This window comes from Aulonocara stuartgranti, assembly GCF_965226115.1.
Source record: "Aulonocara stuartgranti genome assembly, chromosome: 1".
In the NCBI taxonomy this organism is placed as follows: Eukaryota; Metazoa; Chordata; class Actinopteri; order Cichliformes; family Cichlidae; genus Aulonocara; species Aulonocara stuartgranti.
Window position 1 is genome coordinate 31479451 of NC_138939.1, and position 24198 is coordinate 31503648.

The 24198-nt window shown below is 40.1% G+C and overlaps 1 protein-coding gene across 4 annotated transcripts in view; it reads right to left on the reverse strand.

Annotated features, from left to right (window-relative positions):
* The window catches only part of kcna4 (potassium voltage-gated channel, shaker-related subfamily, member 4), a 109902-nt gene that overhangs the window by 54122 nt on the left and 31582 nt on the right, over positions 1-24198 (reverse strand). The window contains exons 3-4 of one of the 4 annotated variants that reach the window (XM_082535428.1): positions 6800-7015; positions 609-2962 (exon numbers count right to left, since the gene is read on the reverse strand). The exons of 1 other annotated variant lie outside the window; for it this stretch is intronic. The gene's annotated coding sequence lies outside the window, so the exon portion shown is untranslated. Of the gene's footprint in view, positions 1-608; positions 7016-24198 lie in introns of those variants that run through there. 2 more of the 4 variants (XM_082535427.1, XM_082535426.1) reach the window with 2 other exon arrangements.

The window sequence follows — 24198 nt, forward strand, 5'->3', positions numbered from 1 at the left end:
CATCCACCGCAGTCCTCAAATTCACTCAGCTGCTTGCGAGGACGCAAATGCCTGAGTCAGTTGGAACGGACATTAAATGGTCCTTAACTTGCCAGCTCCCTGGTACAAAGTCCTATAATGTCTGATTGAGCCCATAGAGCGGGTAATTGTCTGGGCATTAGGTGCTGCCTCCTGCATCCAAGCTGAATCAAAAGAAAAAGAAAGAAAAAGTATTACTTGCACTCACAGACCATCTCCTGCTGTGTGAGAAAGGGCAAACACTCACAAGGCCCCAATCTGATTCTCTTCACACTGTCCTGGTTAAAGTACTTTTGAGGAAGATCAAGTCCATCACCATCCATGCCATCAGTTACAGGCTTGTACATCTGCTCTATGGGTGCACCAAAATGTATAGGATAGAAGACTGAAATACGCCTTGTTATATTTGTAAGTAATGAAGATTAAAGATTAGACTAGAGTAGCTATTCATACTGAGTATTTATAGAGGCAAGAAAACGCGTCAGCCTGCAAGCAAACATGCAGGATTTCTAAGATTACTGTAGACCCGCCTTCAGATGAGGTTTGTCTATGACAGCAAAATGATGAGCAGCATACTTCTGTTTTCTGGATTTTTATTGAATATATTATATTTTTCTTTAATCAACATTGCACATATTCCATTTCAATCACATCTCATATTGCTGTCTACAAAATGTTATGAATGTAGAAAATCCAGAATTTGGAAGGCTTACCCCCAAAAAAACTAATCAAAAAAAAAAAATCATAAATAAAACAAAGAAGAAAACAAAACAGGACAATTAAGGTCAGAAAGTGACAAGCTCCAAAGATACAGAGAGAGAGAGTGAAGGAGAAAGAGAGGCGCACCCTCAGGAAAGGAATACAAACATACCTTGGATTAGGATGCATATTTCTCAAAACAAAGCATCATGCAGAATAAAAGCAAGGCTGGCCAAAACTCACATGGATATTTCTCAACACCTGAACTGTAGAAATATTTTACATATTCATGAATAACTACTGCCAGTTTCTCTGCACTGATCAATGATGATTATCCCTCCTTTGTAAACTCAACCCCCTAAACAAAAAACAGAATCGCCATCATTGTCATCATCACACTGCAGCAGCAGAGCAGCAAGCATGTAGAAACACCTCTCGTGGCTGCACGTAGACGGCGTTTCCACTGCGAGTGAGGCGATCGTGAGAATCATCGAGACTAATAGTAGATATGCTGGATTGTGACCGCCGTTACTTGTAGCTGACCAATCTGCACCAGCTTGCATAGACGCCTGATTATCCTGGTTTTGAACCCCGTCTCTGTCCTGTCAAATTCTCTCCTGGAGTAATGATCAGAAACAACTGTCACGTCGGTTTCACAGGTTAAGAGTTTCTGACCTAATTGCAAAGTGCTAAATTAGAAATGTTGTGCATAAAGAATGCCCATTTGCTTGAAAGTGATACTCCCACATGCTCACTGTTTCTTGGCCTGTAAATGTGAAGGTTTGCTTTGGGGGGGAATTGTGCAGTGCCCCACATGCAGTCTGTTCATGACAAAATTATTGGCTACAGCAACTGGTCTGCATACTGTAGGTAAAAGGACACATACTAATTATCTTTCTGTGCTGGGCGCGTCCCGAAAAACAGCACGTTTCATCTTTATGACCGTCTGCGGGCTTTTAAATCATACTTTGGATGCGAGGATTACGGCAGGCCCAGAGAAGCTAACGCTCCGTAATTAACCAAAACATGCAAATAGACGAAACACAATTAAACGAAGCAATCATCTTCACCACATTCAGTGTGCACGTGCAACTGGACAGAACGTGCTGGGAATATAGACAACGGCCGAATAAAGAAGCGGGCGCTTTGCATCAGAGTGCGTTTTCTGCATTTGCAGCACATTTACTGCCGGACCTGTCGATGACGGCAATTTTCCCATTTTTGGTTTTGTCTAAATGTTGCAAACGTGTTGCGGAATTGATGGAAACGTTTAGTTTGTTTGCTTGTGTTTTGTCTAATTTCACGCGTTCGAATGCGTTTTACTGAGACATGACACACAGAGCATTTATCACAGAGCGAGGGGGGGAATTACACAATGTTCCAAAAAAATTGTCTTGTTTTCCATTAGGGCTGCAACTATTTAGTCATTCGTCATTTGTTAACTGGTGCAATTTCCCTCAGAATCCAGAAGAACTCAGATTCTCAGTCTGACATTTTGGGATATGATAAAAGCATCATGGCCTGAATTTGGATAAGCTAGAACCTGTTTTCCATCAACAACCGAAGAGATAAGTCCACACTTAATAAAAAAAAGTCATATGTCTCGTACTTTGATGAAAGATGGTTGAGCCCTGTAATCTCTGTCTAGAGAAACGCAGCAAGGATATCACTGGTTTGTGGTAGAGTTACATGTATGACCAGTTATAGTTGCTTCTGTATTAACTACTAAAAGTGCTTCCAATTCCAACGTAATACTCGTGGTCATGTGGTCATCCTCGCTGTAAACCCAGTAATCTGACCTTTGTGCTTACATTAGCTGTATTTCCAACAGACACAAACAAATTATGCAAAGCTTTTTTTGTTTTATTTGTCTCATATCTCAGACCGGTTTCTAAATATATGGATGCGGACAGGTAAACACTGCGTTCATTGAATTTGCAGCACGAAAACACTTCACAGCAAAAGCAAACTGCGTCACCGCTCAACAGTTCTGCAGCGCTCCTCACAGGGCACCTTGTTTATAAGGAGATTAAGACATAAAACGAGTTTCTGCTGTTATCTAATGCTGTGGATATTACAATAAACACTCGGGCTTTTATCCTCATAATAATGCAGCGCTTTTATTTATGTACAGTATGTGTCGGCGGGATGTAATATCCAAACCGAGCCGCATGGAAGCATCTGCAGTGCTTTCCGGGTGCAATGTGAAGATATCAGGCTCAGTCGGTTTGTCCTTTCAAGATATCTGGAGACAAAAAGAGGGTTTTAAATTTGAATCAAATTCAGTGTATGAAGAGTAAATTCAGTCTTAAAGGCAAAACTGACATTTTTGTTTCACTGAGCAGGGTCTTGGTTTTCGGGTTGGTTTTTAATAACTGTGATGCTCTGTGAAATGCTCTGTCATTGTGGAGCCCAAATGTACGAAGAAACTGAAACCTGGACTAAATTCAAAGGCTGGCTGAACATGAGGATGTAATTTCGACGGTTTTGGATCAACGCTGAAAAACCATAAGAAACTTTTTTCTCAGCTAAATCTGAACCGTCTTGTTTGTCTTGGCTTTAGAAACCAATCGGTGATTTCTTTCAGTGAGTAAATCCTTTGTTATTGACTAAAGGAGGCATTCATCTTAAAACTTAATCTTGCTCGGTTGCACAGAGACGGAAGAGTCTCGCAGGTGTTTAGGCCTCAGAAATACGTGAGCTTCGACAGAAAAGCACTTTCTCACAATGTGGGTGCTTACGTAAGAGGTCTTATTAATCTAAAACTCAGTCCCAACAATTGTTTTCTTTTGTTTGAGTCTAGTTCTTTTCTTTGATGTGTTGAGTTCAAAACTGATCTGAGCGACTCTGGTCAGCAGTTGTGTGAGCTACTCTCTCTGGCATTCAGAAATGTTTTACATGTAGTGTTGGTGAGTTTTCTAGCTCCAAGGCAATTGTAATTAAAATGTTCTCCTCTCACCTCGTCCTGTGTGTTATCTAATGTCCCCACACAAACTGTTGGTAACCTCCCCAGCAGCTTTGTAAAATCTGCTCATTTGCCGCGCTGAATCACAACAAATTATCACTGCAGTTATTACCGCAGGTCACTTTAGCGTCCTTAGGAATGCCTAGCAGTGCAAAGTTTGCTCACGACAGGACCTGGATGATGAGGCTGGATAATCTGAGGACCTTTCTGTTTAGTGTACACGTCCATGATTTTCTGCTTCAAAGGCTGAAATTCCGCCTTGGTAATCTTCTGTCTTTGTATGTGACATTTTTCTTGGTTTCCTTCTGAGTATTTAGTTTAGAGCATATATAACTCAGTGCTGTGCATCAGTGCAGCTCGACACAATTGTCAAGTCTAACCAAATAAATTATTTTAATTCATAGATTGAGGAAATGGGTTACAGAGTGCCCAGATTTCCTCCAGCCTCCTTTGGTGCTTATTTGCTCTGCTTGATTGAATGCGGTGGCCTGCGGGATCAATTGGCAGGCTGATCATGTTCTTTTTCTGTCTACTAACCTGTGGGAATATTACTCTTTGGCTTTTGTGGTAACACCAAGCTGTAGCTAATTAATTTGTCCCTCATAAATATATCAGTGTCACACAGCTTCTGGTCATCACTGGCAGTTGGTGCGATAGTATCTGGGATAGCTGCGTCTCAGATATCTGAACACCCCGTGAGCTAATGTTCAGCTTCAAATGCAAAAAATCCAGCAAAAAATAACCAATTTACATCACAGAAAATCATGTTTCTGTCAATATGAGTCGACAATAACAATCGGCACACACTAACATTGGACGTATATGTGATGCAGCATGCAAAAAGCCGGTCAAAGATACGGACCATGAATCCCAGCAACGACGCAATCAAGAACAACTGGACTTCACGATTTCAAATATTTATTGTAGCGTCACTGCTTGCAAATGCTTCTTAAAGCTATGCCCCCAAAATACAGTTTAACAGTTTGTGATGCATAAACTGCAAATAAACACCTCGTCCAGCCAACGTTTTAGCCATGACGCGAAACCCCCTGCTCAGCGCAGACACAACGTCCAAGGGTGTGACTTTCACATCGTTAGCCTACAGTGATCAATGGTTTCGCATGATGCTAGCACAGATTTTATCAGAAGTTAACAAATGTGCTACAACTGACTATTAATTTTCATTCTTACTATATTGCAATAACTCCAACACACAGTCTGACATCTTCAAATTACAATCTCATCATAAAAGGTAGATAAATGAAACCAGTTTGCTGTCACATGCTGCATCACATATGTGTATGTGTGCATCCTTAGCTACAATTGGATGTGTGATTGCTCCTTTTGGATCACCTTTTTCCCCTCCTTTCTTTCACACATTTGTTGTTATGCAACTTTTTAAAGTGACAGTCCCTAACCTCTGCTACTGTGCACTGGTGTTCTTGGTTAAACTGCTGGTATCCCTCCTCACAATGATAAAGTAAACTGACGAAAAAAACCCCACATCTTTTCTATAAAGAGTACCCCAAATAAACCACTGACATCTGTTTTTAAAATATTGTGGCTATAGGGTGATTTAAAAAAAAAAAAGAAGAAGAAAAGAATTTGACACCAAGGAAATTTTTTAACATTCAGTAAACATCTTTCGTAAGGGTCACTATATTGAGGTAATTACAGATATGAATTTTCAGAAAAAGAGCACACATGAGAACTTGGAAGATAAGATGAAGGACACAAGCTTTCATGTGCCATTAAAGCAAATAGTGTATGTAAAGGGTGCTTTTTAAAGGAAAACAATGTCTTCATTAAAATATATTTATATATGTATGTATGTGATATGATTTACTACTACTGGCATGTCAGTGGACATTTCTAATCCTTGTATTCACAGGCAACTTTGCAGATCTAAGAGCGGTAACAAATGCCAGCGCCCCTCTCACAAAGCTGCACAAATGACATCAGTAACCTCATGTCTCAATATGCCAAATAAATAGGTAAGTGGATTTTCAATGGGAGTTTTGTTAAAAAGACAAAAGAAGAAAAAGGAACAAATGAAATAAAGAAGTACACTGAAGAATGTTGGAGCAGCATTCGCAACAATATGAAGAAAGTGAAACGGACAAACTGAACACAGAGGATTATGGTGGATGGTCATAACAGTCAAAGAAAGTGAAAAGTCTCAAATTACTCTATCTGCGAAACACATCTTAGGACACACAAGTAGAAACGTCTGGTATTTACATTTTTTTTCCTATTCAGTGTGCATCTATGTCACAACATTTTCCAGAAGTCCACAACATACAGTAAATTCAGGGTTTCACCTTTGGTTAATGTAATTATCAAGGCTAGGTTTAAAAAAATATAGAACACACGTCCATGTTACTTTTGCATACAGGTAAATTCAAAGTGAAAACATATCAACAAAGCAGCTGGTCAGCTCTAAATTTGCATCGGAGAAAAGAAACGTAAGGTATTTCGTCTTTACGTCAATGATTCTCGAGCAGTGAGAGCCCGGCGAGTTTCGTCTGCTGTGATAGAAAGTGAGTGTGGCTGATATTTATGATGGGTGTTTATGTGCCTGACATCTTTGCTTTAGTGTAAGTGGATCTTAATGTAAGAGGATAATCTTCTGATGTATTTCAGTGTGTTGCATTGAGCCAGTCAATATATGTCTCGTATTTCTCTCCCAACCCTATACACTTTCCGGACGAGGATTTCCATGTGTTATGACACAATGTGTCGTAGATCGTTATTTAATTTTTTTTTTGCCAACAGATAAGCGAGCAACTCAGGCCAGCCTTGTGTGGTTGACAATATGAAACGAGATTTCTTTTTTTTTTTTTAAAGTCATACTGCTGGCCGCACAGAAGCAGAGCAAACTCACCATTTAGTAACCTATGACACCTACGAAGCCGACCCAACTAAAACATGTCGACGTTACGACCAAACATTATCTCTATCATATTAAAATATTCACATCTGTTCCTTACAAGACACTTTTTTCACATGTAAATAAAACATCTGTATTTTTGAACAAGTCTTCTTAGTTATCTTCACTTCATACATCTTTACATGTGTAGTAATTAAGGCAATCATTTTGGGCCGCGACTCACTCACACGCTAACTCCAGTCTCAGCCTTCGAGGGTTTGTTTACTGATACCATACAGCAGCTCTCTCCTCCAATTGTCCAAACGCCAAGTGTCATCCGGTTGTTGCTTTTCAGTGTCCGCTTGTGCTCAAGATGACCTGTCACAACGTTTTGCTTGTTCTCTGTGATTTCCAGAGATGCGGGCGGGGTGCAGGGATACTCCCTCTCCCTGTAACTGGCAGCGCTGCAACAAAGAGAGAAACAGGAAATCTATAATCATGCTTGACGAAACGGCACCCTCAAGATGGAGCAATTTGCCCAAACACCAAGCTGATATTGTGCATATTTTCCTTTCCCACCCAAAAGTTGGGCAAGATGCACTCACTACAGATAAACATCAGGGTCATTAAGCAGCAGCTCCTTCTGAAGCACTTTGGCAGGGGATACGTCTGAGCTTTGTATAAGACCACATGGGGGTTTAGTTACATAAATAAACCATTTGTTATACACCCCTTAACATGCTTACGTTCATTTATCCTTCAGTAGCTTAAGCACTTAAAACAGTTTACTCTGTCTGCCAGTATCATATTCATCCAATGACAGGGGGTTCTGATTTATTGAACTGATACAGTTTATTTACACTGAGTGAAATAACCAGTGGTTTTGTTTTTTGTTTTTTTAATGCTGCACCGTCCCATCAAACCGGGGAAGCCCTAATGTCACAGCACTAGACACACCCATTGTTGTTTGGGTGTACAACTTTTGATAACATCATCCTGCTGGAGAAGGAGACGCACAGATAAGTCCCATCCACACAAGCGCATGACTCGCCTCTGACTTTCAGTTACATACTGTAAACGTTACCTCGTCAATTCCTGCTGCTAGCAAAACAGGCAGGGCTCGCTCAAACAGGGCAAAGGTTATGTACGCTGAGAAGATGAAAAATCAAGCCTTTCATCAGCAAAACTGTGGCCAATCATAACACTTGTGCATGTCTGCGTGTATGTCCAAATGTCAAGGTTTAGGCTAAGCATTTTAAAAGTATGCAACTTGTGAAAGCTGTAGATAGTGTTATTGCTCCTGGGTGCCTCCTGGGTGAGGTATGGAAATGTCTCGCCGGGAGGAGGCCCCGGGGAAGATCCAGGACATGCCGGAGAGATTATATCTCTCGGCTGGCCTGAGAACGCCTTGCTAGGGTAAGGAGAGAGAGGTTTGGTCTTCTCTGCTTAGGCTGATGCCCCCGCGACCCGACCCCTGATGGATGGATGGATATTCTTGGTTGTCTCAACAAAAAGGTCTGTCTTCATCCAACAGATAAAACTGATTTCCTTTTATTATATTACTCTCTCTTCTCTTCTTGTCTGTGTGTGTGTGTGTGTATATATACATATATATATATATATATATATATATATATATATATATATATATATATATATATACACATACATATGTGTGTGTTATATTATTTTTCTTAAATGCAGAAATTTATACAGGAAAGCTTAAATAAGACCACACCTGATATGTTGATTTTTTAAATAAAAATGTAGACATACTCATTGATAAAAATACATATAGTGTGAGTGTTACACAACCACTAAAATAATAATAATTTCAATAATACATATATATAAATAATATTAATAACACTTACATCTCATTAATTTAATTTTATGCTTTTTATTGCAATGAATAATTACCCAAAATGTAGTGTTTTACTAAGTTTTTTTTACATTATGCCACTAATGCTAGTTTTATTTTGTTGTTGTTGCCCATTACACTCAGCTCCATGTAGTTCAATGTAGTGCACTGTATTAGATATTCTGAAATAAAGGGAAAGCATCTCTTATTGAGAAAAAACAAGTAAAATGAAATATAACATTTTTATTTTAATATCAGAATCTGGTGTAAGTTGCTTCAGTTTCTTCCTTGGACCATTTGATGTACAGCAGTAAACATTCGCGCATCACTAGTGTGGGGGTTTCCAGTAGGGATAGGGCAGCGACAGCTCCTGTTTTTTCATCAATCAACAGTCATCTTTGGTTTCTGCTCAAGTATAACAACAGCTGCTCCAAAGTAGAGCTGATGTCAGTGTCATACCAGGTTATAAACGCAAAGCAGCAGCTTGGTTGTCAAAATTGTACGTTTAGTAAAAAAAAAAAAAACAGGAAAAAAATTGTATTTAATTAGTCTAAAATCAGACAAATAACAGAGGTGTATGCCAAAAACAGGTAAACTCCAATTACGAAAGAGAAACTGTGATCACATGCCCGACAGAAACCTATAGCGGCGTGATGACGGACATACGCCGCATTAAAAAAACCAAAAGCTCCTCTGTAGCTGTTTTTAATGTTGATTAAACTCAAATTTAAATTCCTTCCTCATGAAGTGTTTGTTATTTTGGCTACCCCCTGTAGGGTGAAACATTTCACAGAACTGTTTTGTGCCACAGCTATTTGTGCTTATTAAGATGCACACTATTAGAGACAAGCGTCCTCTTTAAACGGAGCAGCTGTTGTATAATTCTCCACCTCAATAATTTGAGGATTTCCACAAAGTCTCCCAGGAGTTGAAGGCATTCTGTATGCAATCATAGCTGCAGCAGGCACAAGGCAATTACAACAAACATACTGACTGTTTTTAATCTAATTCCCTTATTAGGACTTTGGAGCTAAACCTGTGCTTGTTTACATTCCAGGTTTTGTTTGTTGGGGGGGCTCCTGTGGTATATTTGCGCTCCAGTACACTGCACCTGTAACGGTAGGAGGGCAAATATAGGATTCAATAATGTCAGCATGAGCACTCAATATACTGAGCGTCAGACTGTCCTGAGAGGGGAACTCAGAAGAGATCAGTGAATGTCATTAATATTATTCACTGTCTGCGATTTACAGTATTGCGTTCTGGCACTAAAAAGCCACTGTGTCACAATTCTTGAAATAAAAGCGGCTGTGTGTGTGTGTTTGTGCACGAGTAGAGCAACCTAAAGCTGAAGAGAACCATGACTAACTTACTACAACACTGAAACACACACTGAATATGTCAGCAGAGATGTCCACGGCACTGCCACACTAGGCAAGGCGACCCATGCTGTGATCTGCCGAGGTTTATAAGCGTTATTATGATATACTGTGTGAAGACAGTTTAAAAAAACTAATATTTTATGAGCACATATCATAGCAATAAATTAAGTTTCATTTCACCCTTAATGGGTTGGTGCAATATTAGAATGAGCCATTTGTTGTGCAAGGAACTTTGGAGCGTATCATGTATGAAGGAAAGCAACTTCTCAGCAGGTGCAGAGTGGTTATTATTAATGTTATTAGGTGTTGTTTGTGCAAACATTTGCATTAATTTGTATAATATATGCATTTATAACAAACATCAGTACTCACCTATATTATACCCAAAGTGTAACAGTATCACAAGTACAATAAAAAAAATCAGTCATAGAAACGTCTGTTCTCAATCATTTACATTCAGATTTATTTACATACCAGCATTAAGTATAAAAGATGCATTCAAATCATTCAAACATGAGTGTAACTTTGCTTTTAAGCTTGAAAATGCTATTGAAACTGAACTGATTGCGTCTCATCATTCCCTAGAATACTACCTTTCTTTTACTGGGTGATTCTACACAGTTCTCAGTAATACAATCATCAGCCCAGGAGACAGTCTGCAGTTTGTGAATTACACATAAACCACCGATGTTAAAGGGGAGATACCTGGAAAACACTAAATACCTCAGTGGTGGGAAATAATGGTTAAAAAAAATACCCACACTTTATAAATGAGAACAAGAGATTCCATTTATTCATTTGCTAAACTAAAACAGATCTAGGGAGAATATTGTCATGTAACTGGCCTCATAGCTGTGAGCTCGCCAATAGGAGGCAGGACCATTTTTAGTGCCACATTGAGACACTGTTGCTCAAGGCTAAGCCAAGAGCACCACCGCAAACCTGCTCACATCCGACAATCCACCTGCGTACCCAGAAGCCATCCCTATTCACGATGCAAGAGCCCAGCAGCAGCTTTTCTGTTGGGAATGGATTTAAAATCATTATGGTGTTTGTAGAGAGCGCCCAGTAGAGACTGCCAGAAACAGAGCCCTCAGGTACAGCATTATGTGGGAGACAATTTTACAGCCCTGAAGCTTGAAAGGATATTAATAAAACTGTAGGGGAGGGACTGATAGAGCTAATAATCCAAATGACTCAACAGTTAGTTCACCTGTTTTTGAAGAGTCATTTTACTGTTTTGGAACAAAAAATACGTTGTTTGTTTAAAAAAATCAATTAATACACTCTCCTTTTGCCTTTTAAGCTTTAGCTGACCAGCACCTTCTTACTACAGTATAATCAGGGACAGTAACTCACGGCTGACAATCGGTGTATTTCTTTCAGGTATTTACAGAAAGGACAAGTATAAAAATACCAAGTATCAATGATTCTGGATTGATAAAACTGACTGAAAAAAATGATGACACCTATGACCACGATATCCGACACGCAGTGAGATTCTCTACTGCTGTCCAACGATCCTTTACGTGCAAGACCGGTGTCCCGTGACCTCGTTATTCTTAAAACGGAGCGCTTATTATCATGATGAGAGAGGTTGCAGTCTTGACGCCTACAGTCACAGACGATGCACTGAGTGCTATTCGTTTAAAAAAAACATGAGCGTGAGAGACAAAGGTGTGACTGCAGAGATCTACCAGCCAGAGAAGGACTACAGATGTGTCTGGGGGGGGAAAGCTTCTATTATTCCCCTTACATTTTGATAGCAACAACTAACTAATGCACAGCTGTGAATCAAGAAGCCGTTTCATTTATTTTAGCTTGAGACTTCCTGCCAGCATGTGCAAAGCAGCAAGGTTTTTCACACGGGCAGAACAACATCATCTTTATCTTGGAGTGGAATAAATTCCTCAAGAGGGCAAATAGGTGAGGACATCAGCAGCAAGAACTATTACTGTTGAATCAAGTTGGGAAATGAGACGTAACACCTTCTCATTACTTGCTACCTAGATTGCACATCAACCGTGCAGCCTCCTGCTACAAATGCATTCATAACTCTTGTTTTTGGGTTTTTTTTACACAGGCAGTTAAATCTGTGCGAATAAATCTGTTCTCATGCATCATGGGTCTAGTTGGTCTTATTAATGTAGCAAAAATCAAGAGGCAGGGATTAAATATTAAAGAGTTCTCTCTTTTTTTGACATAAAGGTAAAAAATTCCTCTGGATCTGCCACAGGTGCAAAAATGTCAACTCAACCGTCACCTTTTAATTTCTTTTTAACTATATATGTGTGATTATGACAGATTGAGCTTGAGCTCTGGCTCCCTTGAGAATATTCTCTATGACACCAAAGTGTTTTTGTTATAACTTTCATCTAAATATTCCGGTCTAGGTGTCACGAGCAACTATTATCATCAAAGCGGCAGCAGGAACTTCGCAGGCAAGTCACTTGTTTCATTCTTTCAAAGGAAGCTGTCCAGGAAACAGAGTTGTTTATAAGGTGGAAACAGACACCACTTTGTCCTTTGCAAAGGATTTCACAGGTTATCTGATGTCACGGGCGCATTTGTATGTTTTCACAAAGACCAACAGACCAGATGTGACCCACAAACGGTGTATGCACTGCTTTTTAGTGGGAAAAAATGGAGTGGTGATATTTCCAGACATCTCACAAAGTCCCAAGATTTAAAATTCCTAGTTACACTTGTTTTGTTTGTTTTTTTAACATTAAATAATCAGAATCAGAACTGTACAAAGCCGCAAAGGGCAGTTTTAAAGCCACTCTGATCAAATGATCCACATCAACAGACTGATGCACAGCAATTCTTGTTGGTTATCCTTTAACTATCAAAGACAAGTAGTGACCTACAGAGCTGAGAAAAAAGGTCATGTAGAAGTCCTGAAGTAGGCTGTGAGTAGCCAAGTTTGACGCTTTTCAGCTGTGAAAATGTCAAATGCCTACTTTTGATGATCAGAAGTGACTGGCTTTCCAGTTCATAACATCAAAAATACATGTCAATTATTTGATTTCTACTTTCCACATCAGCCAAAGATTCAGGCAGCTAACTAATCTCATAGATCCGCCAAGTGGCGACGTGAAATCACATTGGCGACATCTATCTTTTATACACAGTCTGTGAAGAAAGATTGTAAAAGACATTAAAGGTAATATCAGAAAACTTTAGCTGGGTTTTGATCCAAACCCTAGACATAAAAATATGACACTTTGAGAAAAAAAAGCTAAATAATGCCACAGGGACTGGCTTTAAGAGAGTGCACAGGCACATGGAGCACGGTGCCTGGCTTCCTGTTTGCTGACACTAATCCAAAGGCAGCGGGGATTTTTTCTGCCTCTTGCTGCTTCTTGCCTCACACCCCTGCAGGGCTCTTACATCCACACTGGCTTTCAGATTCACGCGCACACACACACACACATAAACATACACAAATGAACACAGATAGACTATAAATATTCAGGCCAGGATCGACGGTACGTGCAACACAATGTACGCCGGGGACATAATACACACTGTGCTCATTTCAACCCTGTCACTGAGCTCTCTGTCAGCACTTTCCGTTAGAAAAAAAACCCCAACATAACTTGCACATCTGCTTATCTGATGCTGTTCATTTAGGCAGACTTGTCTATGAATGTGCTCTGTGAAGCCCAAACTCCAGCGGTCCCATCAACGTTTTCTGTGGTTCTCATTAGATGTGTCGGCTGCTGCGTGAAAAAGCCGAGCTTCAGGTGTTTTGTGTTTATTTGTGTCTTGGTCTGAGAGTGTGAGGTGCTGTTTGGAAAGCACATGTGTAACACAACGAGTCGCATTACACCATGACAGACTGTCACGGTGAATTAAAGCTAGAACAGAAACGGAGGCAGTGGTCAGGAAATATCATTAATGTCACAACACTCTGCTTCACTCTAAACAAGAATACTTTCACTGAATGCAGCTGAACAAAATCGTCCCTGTTTTGGGTTTTTATTTCTGAATGAGCAGTCACTAATTGTCCAAAAGTACTGACCTGTGTTTGAATGACATAACCAATGTACAGTACAAAAAGCATGAAGATGGAAAAAGCAGCTGAAATCTGGGTTAGCTTCAATTACTTCCAAGCCAGCAGCCAAACAATCTATAAGTTTAGATGGTTCTGTCTTCTGTGACACTGACGTATAGTGACAGACCCTCTTATCTAATTTTTTAGCCCCACGACTTACTGACAGAACGAAGGGTTTACAGTCCAAAATGTCAAAATTAGAGCCATCTTCCTTTCTTAGAAACACAATTTGACACAAATACATTTGAAATAGATTGTCTGCATAGGGCCCTATCTTTAATATGATAACAAGTTTATATGTTAATATGATAAAGTGTCTCAGTAACTGTGTAGATCAGTTCCAATCAGTGCTGTACTGTATGGGAGTGTTTAAAGGATTTATTTGTAATGTATTTTTAGGTATGCCGCATGTCTTTAGGGGATGGCAGTGTTGGCCTTTCTGCTACATTGATCCAGGCAGAAATGTCAATATTTACATACAAATACATAAAAATTTTCTACATCCATTCTTGATTTCCTTAAGGAAAAATTCTGATCACTTTTATGTTCCATGCCCAACGCTTAATCAGTCTTGCTTGCAGTTTGTGTTTTCGCACTTGCGAGCACATTTTTGCATCTAAGCATGCTAAGTAAAGACGGTGAAGATCCTGTTAAACAGCATCCCCGTCAACACGCTGCATGATGTTTGCATTTATAGCTCAAAGCTCTGATATGGCAAGGTACAACCTCACAGAGCCGCTAGCATGGCTTTAGATGCCAAGTCTTGTTAACAGTGTAATGCTATACACGGTGGCTCCCAAGCTTTTTAATTTATTAGACATGCCCCCACTTCCCTGTCAGATAAACTCAATAATGATTGAGCTTGATGTTATGCAACACTTGTTAATTATATAAAAGTGGATGTTGCATTAATGTTCCTGGCAATCCTGAAGTCAGCTTGGTAATGTTTTTTGTTTTTGTGGTTGTTAACTGCCACGTAAATTGAGAGAAGTTGAATGCTTCAGTCATTTGTCCGTCACTCTGTTCAGTAGTTTCCAACAATATCACAACACAGCACACAGTGTGCAAGAGTTAAAGTGGACATAACAGTTAAATATACTAAACTTGTATTTTTTTTCTCTAAATCCAGGCTTTCTGTGCAGCTTTTAAAGAAGCTCCAGACTATGTGGTCCCTTATTTCAAATTTCCTCTACTGTTTTAGAGCTTGAACGACTACTAAATCTTCTACGACACAAATGCGTGACTTTAACCTATTATGCGTTGCCCGGGTTTTTGTTTTTTGTTTTGTTCATTACTTTTTTAATTTCATGTATAGATTTTAACTGTGCTCATGGTACATTAAGCACAATTTCATAATTTGTGTGAACAAAAGCACAGAGCCGTTTACCCAAAATGAAAACTGTCATTATCGTCTCATCCCCGTCAGTCACATCGTACCACCTCCAAACCAGCCTCCTCTATCTAGTGCCCCCGCAGGCATTTCTCACATGTGCACTTCAACAGTGACTTAATGAAACGCCTACAATCGCTTATCAACAGCAGATGTAGATGCCTGTCAGTTGTCTTGCCAAGCATAAAAAATACCATGTTGTTTCCCTTGATGATAGAAACTGCTGGCAATATATCCCCCAATTCACAACTAAATTACAAACTAGAACTCGTTTCGGAAAAATTGACCCACTACAATTCTGTTCTGAATGTTTGATTAGAAACCCAAAAGTGGTTTGGTATTATATTATGACTAGGTTAGCATTAGTCATATATTAAAATTTCTCTTGATTCCAAAAAACCCCATCAAAAAACATTTTCTGATATTTTCAAGGGTCCAGTCAAATCCATAGATCCCAGAAACACAAACAGGACAGGAAAGAAGATGAATCATGGAGCACATCAAAATTTCACCTTCTTGGGTACAGTGGACAATGACGGAGTCCTATTAAAATTAAACAAAACTTAAAAACTGAGTACTGGGGTTTCAAAATCTGGGCAGATAAAGGTGTACAGAAGGTGGCAGATCTTTATAAGCATGGCAACCTTCTTACATTTGATCAGCTATGCCAAATATACAGCATCCCCAAAAAACATTTTTTAAAATATGTACAAGTTAAACATTTCATTATGTCAAAATATAAACAGATTGTATCTGAGCCACTATTATCACAATTGGAGAATGTCATACTTAAAAAGCCAGTGGGCAGAAGTCATATCTCTTCAGTTTATACAGCTCTGTTAACACATGATGGGGAATCTGCCACTGACAAGTTGGACGCATGGAGGGCTGACATCCAAGAGGAGATACACGAGGTGGACTGGGAAACTGCATGTTTAAAAGCCCAAAGACAATCAATTAATACAAGGATGAAACTCCTCCAATATAAGTGGTTGATGAGAACTTATATAACCCCAGTCAAACTGAATCGCTGGTCGCCTGTCATCCCAGATAGCTGCAGTAAATGTTTAGACGAGAAGGGCACTCTGCTCCACTGTGTATGGAGCTGTCCAAAATTACAACAGTACTGGAAATTAATCACGCAAACTTTATCTAAGATTGTTGGAGTAAATATACCTGTTGAAGCAAAAATGTGTGTGTTGGGTATACAGTGGGGCAAAAAAGTATTTAGTCAGCCACCGATTGCGCAAGTTCCCCCACTTAAAATGATGACAGAGGTCAGTAATTTGCACCAGAGGTACACTTCAACTGTGAGAGACAGAATGTGAAAAAAAAATCCATGAATTCACATGGTAGGATTTGTAAAGAATTTATTCGTAAATTAGGGTGGAAAATAAGTATTTGGTCACCTCAAACAAGGAAAATCTCTGGCTCTCACAGACCTGTAACGTCTTCTGTAAGAAGCTTTTCTGTCCCCCACTCGTCACCTGTATGAATGGCACCTGTTTGAACTCATCATCTGTATAAAAGACACCTGTCCACAGCCTCAAACAGTCAGACTCCAAACTCCGCCATGGCCAAGACCAAAGAGCTTTCGAAGGACACCAGGAAAAGCATTGTAGACCTGCACCAGACTGGGAAGAGTGAATCTACAATAGGCAAGCAGCTTGGTGTGAAAAAATCAACTGTGGGAGCAATCATCAGAAAATGGAAGACATACAAGACCACTGATAATCTCCCTCGATCTGGGGCTCCACGCAAGATCTCATCCCGTGGGGTCAAAATGATCATGAGAACGGTGAGCAAAGATCCCAGAACCACACGGGGGGACCTGGTGAATGACCTGCAGAGAGCTGGGACCAAAGTAACAAAGGTCACCATCAGTAACACACTACAACGGCAGGGAATCAAATCCCGCAGTGCCAGACGTGTTCCGCTGCTGAAGCCAGTGCATGTCCAGGCCCGTCTGAAGTTTGCCAGAGAGCACATGGATGATACAGCAGAGGATTGGGAGAATGTCATGTGGTCAGATGAAACCAAAGTAGAACTTTTTGGTATAAACTCAACTCGTCGTGTTTGGAGGAAGAAGAATACTGAGTTGCATCCCAAGAACACCATACCTACTGTGAAGCATGGGGGTGGAAACATCATGCTATGGGGCTGTTTTTCTGCCAAGGGGACAGGACGACTGATCCGTGTTAAGGACAGAATGAATGGGGCCATGTATCGTGAGATTTTAAAGCCAAAACCTCCTTCCATCAGTGAGAACTTTGAAGATGAAACGAGGCTGGGTCTTCCAACATGACAATGATCCAAAACACACCGCCCGGGCAACAAAGGAGTGGCTCCGTAAGAAGCATTTGAAAGTCCTGGAGTGGCCTAGCCAGTCTCCAGACCTCAACCCCATAGAAAATCTGTGGCGGGAGTTGAAAGTCCGTGTTGCTCGGCGACAGCCCCAAAACATCACTGCTCTCGAGAAGATCTGCATGGAGGAATGGGCCAAAATACCAGCTACTGTGTGTGCAAACCTGGTAAAGACCTATAGTAAATGTTTGACCTCTGTTATTGCCAACAAAGGTTATGTTACAAAGTATTGAGTTGTATTTTTATTATTGACCAAATACTTATTTTCCACCCTGATTTACGAATAAATTCTTTACAAATCCTACCATGTGGATTCATGGATTTTTTTTTCACATTCTGTCTCTCACAGTTGAAGTGTACCTCTGGTGCAAATTACTGACCTCTGTCATCATTTTAGGTGGGGCAGCTTGCACAATCGGTGGCTGACTAAATACTTTTTTGCCCCACTGTATATCCAAAGAACTGTGACTTTAGCACCAGACAGCTAAAATAATTGACTTTGGCCTCCTGCAAGCTAGGGGCTTAATATCTTTGTATTGGAAGAAAGTGGATGCACCCTCAAGTCATATGTGGGTGAAGGAGATGGCATCATGTATTGTATTGGAACGACTTACTTATATTATCAGAGGAAAGGGAGTAGATTTTGAAGAAATATGGTTACCTTTAACTGAGTTTCTGAGACATTATGAAGGGAATTAATTTAGAAAGTGATACTTGGTGCTGAGTTTTGGGTTTCTTTGTGTGTGTGTGGTTTTCTTTTTGTTTGTTTTTTTGTTTTTTTTTGTTGTTGTTTTCTTTGTTATCTGTTTCTTTGTTTTTGTTGTTTTTATTTTTCGTTCGCGTCTTGCTTTGTTTGTTTTACCATGCTGTGCATCGGTTTTGTTTTATTTTATTATTTATTTATTTTTATTATTATTATTGTTGTTTCTTTTAATTTATATTTGTTTATTTTGGGGACTATGTTCTTTAATATAAATCTCAGGTTAACTGTACTACTATTCTTTGCTTGTTCTGTAATATAAAAGTCAATAAACATAATGTTTAAAAAAAAACAAAAAAACAAACAAACTGAGTACTGAAATGACGTTTGAATAAAATGTCCTTAAATTGAGCCCAATGTTCTTTTTAGGGATGTGCCAAATAGTATTGCTCATTTGGTGGTCAGTTGTATTAAGAACCACAGAGAAGTTATATTATGTTTTAATATTGTCAAGTCTTTCTAACTCTTTTTATATTTAGACCTCTAAAATAGTAAAATAACTCTTGCTCAGGAGTTCGATGAGACTAAAAATGGAGCTAAAAGACTGTATTTGAATTATTTCTGAGGCTCCCAGAAATAAGTCTAAAAGTGCAAAATGTTGCTCTGTTGTTACATGAACAGATGTCTTCTAACAAGTTTGCCATAACATTATTGTGTTGCTGTATGCTTACCCAAAGTGACCAAAAAAATGTCCTTTTGATAGATTTAAATGTTTTGAGCTTGTCTTAGACAACTTTTTCAATTAACTTTACCCATGATTTTTTTTCTACGAGGCTCAATAGTTAATTCTTTCTGGTCACAATCTGATTGGCGCTGAATGTATTTTCTTACTCTGACTAGACAAGTCCCACAGGCTACACAGTTTGCTAAATTAAACCCTGCTGGATAAAAATTGATCAGGAACTTTGAATGGAAACTTAATTGTATTTTCTCAGAGGTTAGTCAATACACCAGTAACATGCAATTAGTTTGAAAACTTCTGCTGAACAGCGTGTTTATCTCCCCACTATCACATAGGTGAGATTTATCAAGCAAGGCCAACAGCCTGAATTCTGCTACAGGGGGAGAGGAAAATCTGTTTTACTTTAAAGAAAATAAATAATCTGTAACATAAAAAAAAAGAATCTTTTTCTATTTATTTCCAGCCATGTGAATAGATTTCAACGAAGATGTTACATTTCCGGTTGTAAAAGCTGCCAGGAATCTCTACAGGAATCTCTACAATCACCTTAAATTCACCACTTCTCGACTTGAGCTTGAATACAATTTTCACCCAGCAAAAATGAGTCCCATTTTTCTCTCAATTAGGTTGCTGCAATATTCATCATCATTGTTGATGCCAACTCCTCTGTTGGTCTGGCAAGGCTAGCTAGTAGACTATCATGTGCTTTCTTCCTTACACATGGAGGTGCCAGTCGCCTACCTGCATGGACTGCCAAATCAGCAACAAAGATGCAACCCCAGCCTTCTTCCTACCTACTGACACTGCCAAAGAGTAATCAAAGTACTGTATGTATCCATGTATGGTTTACTGTGGGAGTGGAAATCATGTTCGCCCACACTCGATTCATGGTAAATGCATGCTGTAGAAATCAAAGAAGCACAGTTCTGTTTCTGTATATGCACAGTTTAATTGTGAACCTGTGGCTCAGGTTCTTTGCAATGCTAACTAATAACTGTAGTTGTACCAACCTGGCCTTAATTAATGATCATTAGTTAGCAACAAACCAAGAGTAAATTCTGAGCTTCCCTTTGATGTGATTTCATAATTTTGTCCTTGTTGCCCTCAACCCCCCAGCTTTCTGCACATGAGGACAGGAGTGGGTTTGTGAAACCTGACTACTGTACATCCCACAAGCAAAACTGGTATGGCCCGGATCTGGCCCACATACCGCAAAGAATGACGGCCCTTTGGTGGCCCAGATTTGGTTTGCCAGAGGTGGCCCACACATGGGCCCGCTCAAGGCCATTTCAGGACACACTGCTGGCCCTGTCCTGGCCCAGAACAGTTTCAGCTATGGCCCCAGATGTCTGCCTAATGTGTACCTTAATCAAGCCATGTAATAACAACATGTGCCAGAACATAATAGTGCAAAAGTAACATGAAGAAACTCAGTTGAGACAGTGAATGGACTGACTCTTATATAGCGCTGTTCTACTCTCCTGGATTACTCAAAGTGCTTCCTGACTACATGGATGCACATTCACACGTGACTTGATGTGACTGAAGGAGCCAGGGATCGAACCACTAATCTTCCAATCAGTAGATGACTGGCTCTACCTCCAGAGCTACAGCCTTTACAGTGGTAAACCCTCACTAGGCTTTGGATAAAGTGCACAATCACAACCCGGTCAAACCTGCATTTGAAACGTTGGCTACCATAGCAGTACAGTATTGCAACGTGGTATTTGGATCTTCTAACTAAAATAGGAACATAAATAGTGTCATCATTGCCAGACCGGGCCCACATCTGGTTGACATACACTCTGCCATGACACCTGTCAGTCAGAAGTGCCAGCTTGATGCCGGATCTGGGACAGAACTGTTTTCTATGAGCCTGGGCCACATAAACCAAACCATAATCGGGCCTGATATGGCATGCCATCACATAAATAGTCCCATCTACGCCAGGCCTGGCCTACATCTCGATGACATACCACTTACCATGCCAAAAGTCAGCCAGCAGTGCCGGCTTGACACCAGATCCAGGCCAGACCTGTCTGCTATGTGGGATGTTGTAGTCAGGGATATTTACTGACAATTAATAACTGTTTTTACAGGTATAAACTGAATAATATAGAAACTACAATGGATCCACAGTACAGTGTTTTTCCCACTGGTTTGGTGGGCACGTGGTCAGTAGTAGGAACCTCCTGTGCTGTCCCAAGACCATGGTAGAGGAAAACTATGCTTACTGGTGTAAAATCAGTGGAAACCAGAAGACACTGCAAATAGATTGCAACAAAGATTTTACACGGTTACCATGCCTTTGCCATTGTGGTTTTGCTCTCTTTGTTCTTTTACTGAGTCTTCCCATGGCTGGACCACAATACTGCACCCTGTCATTCTGCTGAATTGATTTGTCCGTCACGTCTCCCACAGCGTCCCCCATCTGCCCTAAGTGACGTCTTCCTCAGAAGTCTTTATTTGCTTTTGCTTTTTTAGAAGAAGAAAATTAATGAGCGATGTCAGTCTGAAGCCTGAAATTAAGTTAATAGTGAGTTGCTTTTTCTCCTACTTCATTTGCTGGGAATGTAAAACGTAAAATGAAACACAAAGTCTGACTTTTTCCTAAAATAAAAATCTTCAGAGGAAACAAGACAAAAATCAAAGCCCCTTTACAAGTCTTTCCCTCAAGAAGTGGCTGTGTCCTAGAAGGACCACTTCTTACTGTTTCCTTTTCAGTTGACTACTTTTCTACTTTTTTATGCATCAGACAGATTTATCCATTCCTAGCAGTATTCTGGTGCAGAAAGGAGGGTATATTTTCCATTTGATCTTTACTCATCCATACTAAAGAGCCTCTTTTTTGTTCTGGATGAGATTTAAGTGCTTATAGTCTTGAAGTTAATGACCCTTTCTTTAACGGCACCGAAGTTGTCCAGTGCAGGTGGTAAGACAAAAATCAAAGACAGAGCGTGTGTAGTTGATTTTGTTTCATGAGCACTTTGTGTTCACTGGCTTGTTCTACTTCTGTGATCATGGTTTATGTTTATTGGCCATCTTTTTGCTGTTGAAATCTCATCCTTGATGTGAATGTTGATTACATTGCACATTAGAGTATGCTGTACAGTCCTACAGTTCACTCCAGTTGCTCCAGTCTGAAAATGCAAACAAAGATGACCCGCTTGTGTATGTCGGTTCGTAGTTATAATCAGACACATTATAGTTATTACGAATCTGTGAAACTGCTCAGCGTTATGAGTGCAGTGATTCACACATTGGCCCCGTTCACCTGTTTGGGTTGACTAAGCTTAATTCAACAGTCCACTTGGCAATTTGTAAGGATGAATAATGAAGCAGTAATCCACAGCAGGCCACAGTTCAGGAACAGTCAATCTGTTCTAGGGTGACACAGTTTTCACATATCAGCCTTGTCTCCTGTAAGTCAAAGACCTGTGACAAATAAAAGGAAAAACCTAAGGCGCTTGAGGATCTATTGGCTTTACGAGGATGTTTATTGCTATGTTTTAGAAAAATGGTGTTTCATCTGTCCAATTATATCTGAAGACTGAATCACTGTCAGAGTGCACTGAAGCTGGTGCCAAATGGTAGCTCTTAGGTATTAATTTGTCACCTGTCTGTGTGTCTTTATCACTGCAACTTTCGACATCTAAATAGTTTTTTCATGATTGAGTGTATTGTTATGTATTTTTTATTTTTTATCCATGTAAAGCCTGAAACTTGAAATACCAAAAATGTATAATTATTTGAAACTAACACATTTAATTCATATCATTTTTGCTAAATACAACGTTTTTCTGCAATTTTTGTTGCTTAAAAATGTATTATTGTTTCTTTTGGGGGGGGGGGGGTCAAACTGATGATTTAGAGTCTCATAAACTCCCCAAAAAGTTTTGTAATTGTGGTTTGGATTAAAAATAACAACATATAGCAATAATATACAGTCTCAACTCAAAGTAGGGTACATCTGGGGCGATCGTGGCTCAAAAGTTGGGAGTTCGCCTTGTAATCAGAAGATTGCCGGTTCGAGCCCCGGTTTGGATAGTCTCGGTCGTTGTGTCCTTGGGCAAGACACTTCACCCGTTGCCTACTGGTGGTGGTCAGAGGGCCCGGTGGCGCCAGTGTCCGGCAGCTCTGTCAGTGCGCCCCAGGGTGGCTGTGGCTACAATGTAGCTTGCCATCACCAGTGGGTGGATGACTGAATGTGTAAAGCGCTTTGGGGTCCTTAGAGACTAGTAAATCGCTATACAAATACAGGCCGTTTACATCAACACAAAAATGTATTGGTAGGTAATTTTTGCTGTTTCACCTGAACTTTTAAGGCAGCATGGTGGCACGGTGGTTAGCACCGTTGCCGCACAGCAAGAAGGTCCTGAGTTCAATTCCAACATCAGGCCGGGGTCTTTCTGTGTGGAGTTTGCATGTTCTCTCCGTGTTTGCGTGGGTTCCCTCCGGGTACTCCGGCTTCCTCCCACTGTCCAAAGACATGCAGCTTGTGGGGATAGGTTGATTGGATAATCCAAATTGTCACTAGGTGTGAATGAATGTGAGTGCGAATGGTTGCCTGTCCCTGTGTGTTGGCCCTGCGACAGACTGGCGACCTGTCCAGGGTGTACCCCGCCTCTCGCCCTATGACAGCTGGGATAGGCTCCAGCACCCCCCGCGACCCTGAAAAGGATAAGCGGAAGCGAATGGATGGATGGACCTGAACTTTTAAACCATTTCTTCCCATAATATGACCTTTATACTTTGATATAAACAACTGTAATATATCTATAAGTTTAGTATGTTTGTTTGAGGTTACCCAAGTTGCCAGACTGGCAGCATGCTAACACAAAGCTAACAAAAAAGCCAGAAAAATGTTAAAGCTCAGTGAATGCTGACCCCAGCCCAGCAGCCAGACCCTGAACTTCAACAGGTAACAAAGGAGTGATGAGCTGTCAGCATGTAGCATCCCTTTCTACTTGTTAATGGCTCTAATGTAGAATCACCATGGTGACAGCTTTGAAGTCTCTTTAGGCTGGTTACTTTGTGTTGATAGCGATAAAAGAAAGCATGTATGTGCAAGTATGTGTTTCCTTATTAGAATACAAATATGTGTTGGTGTCTGCAACTGTTGCCTCAGATTTTTATTGTTAACTTGTT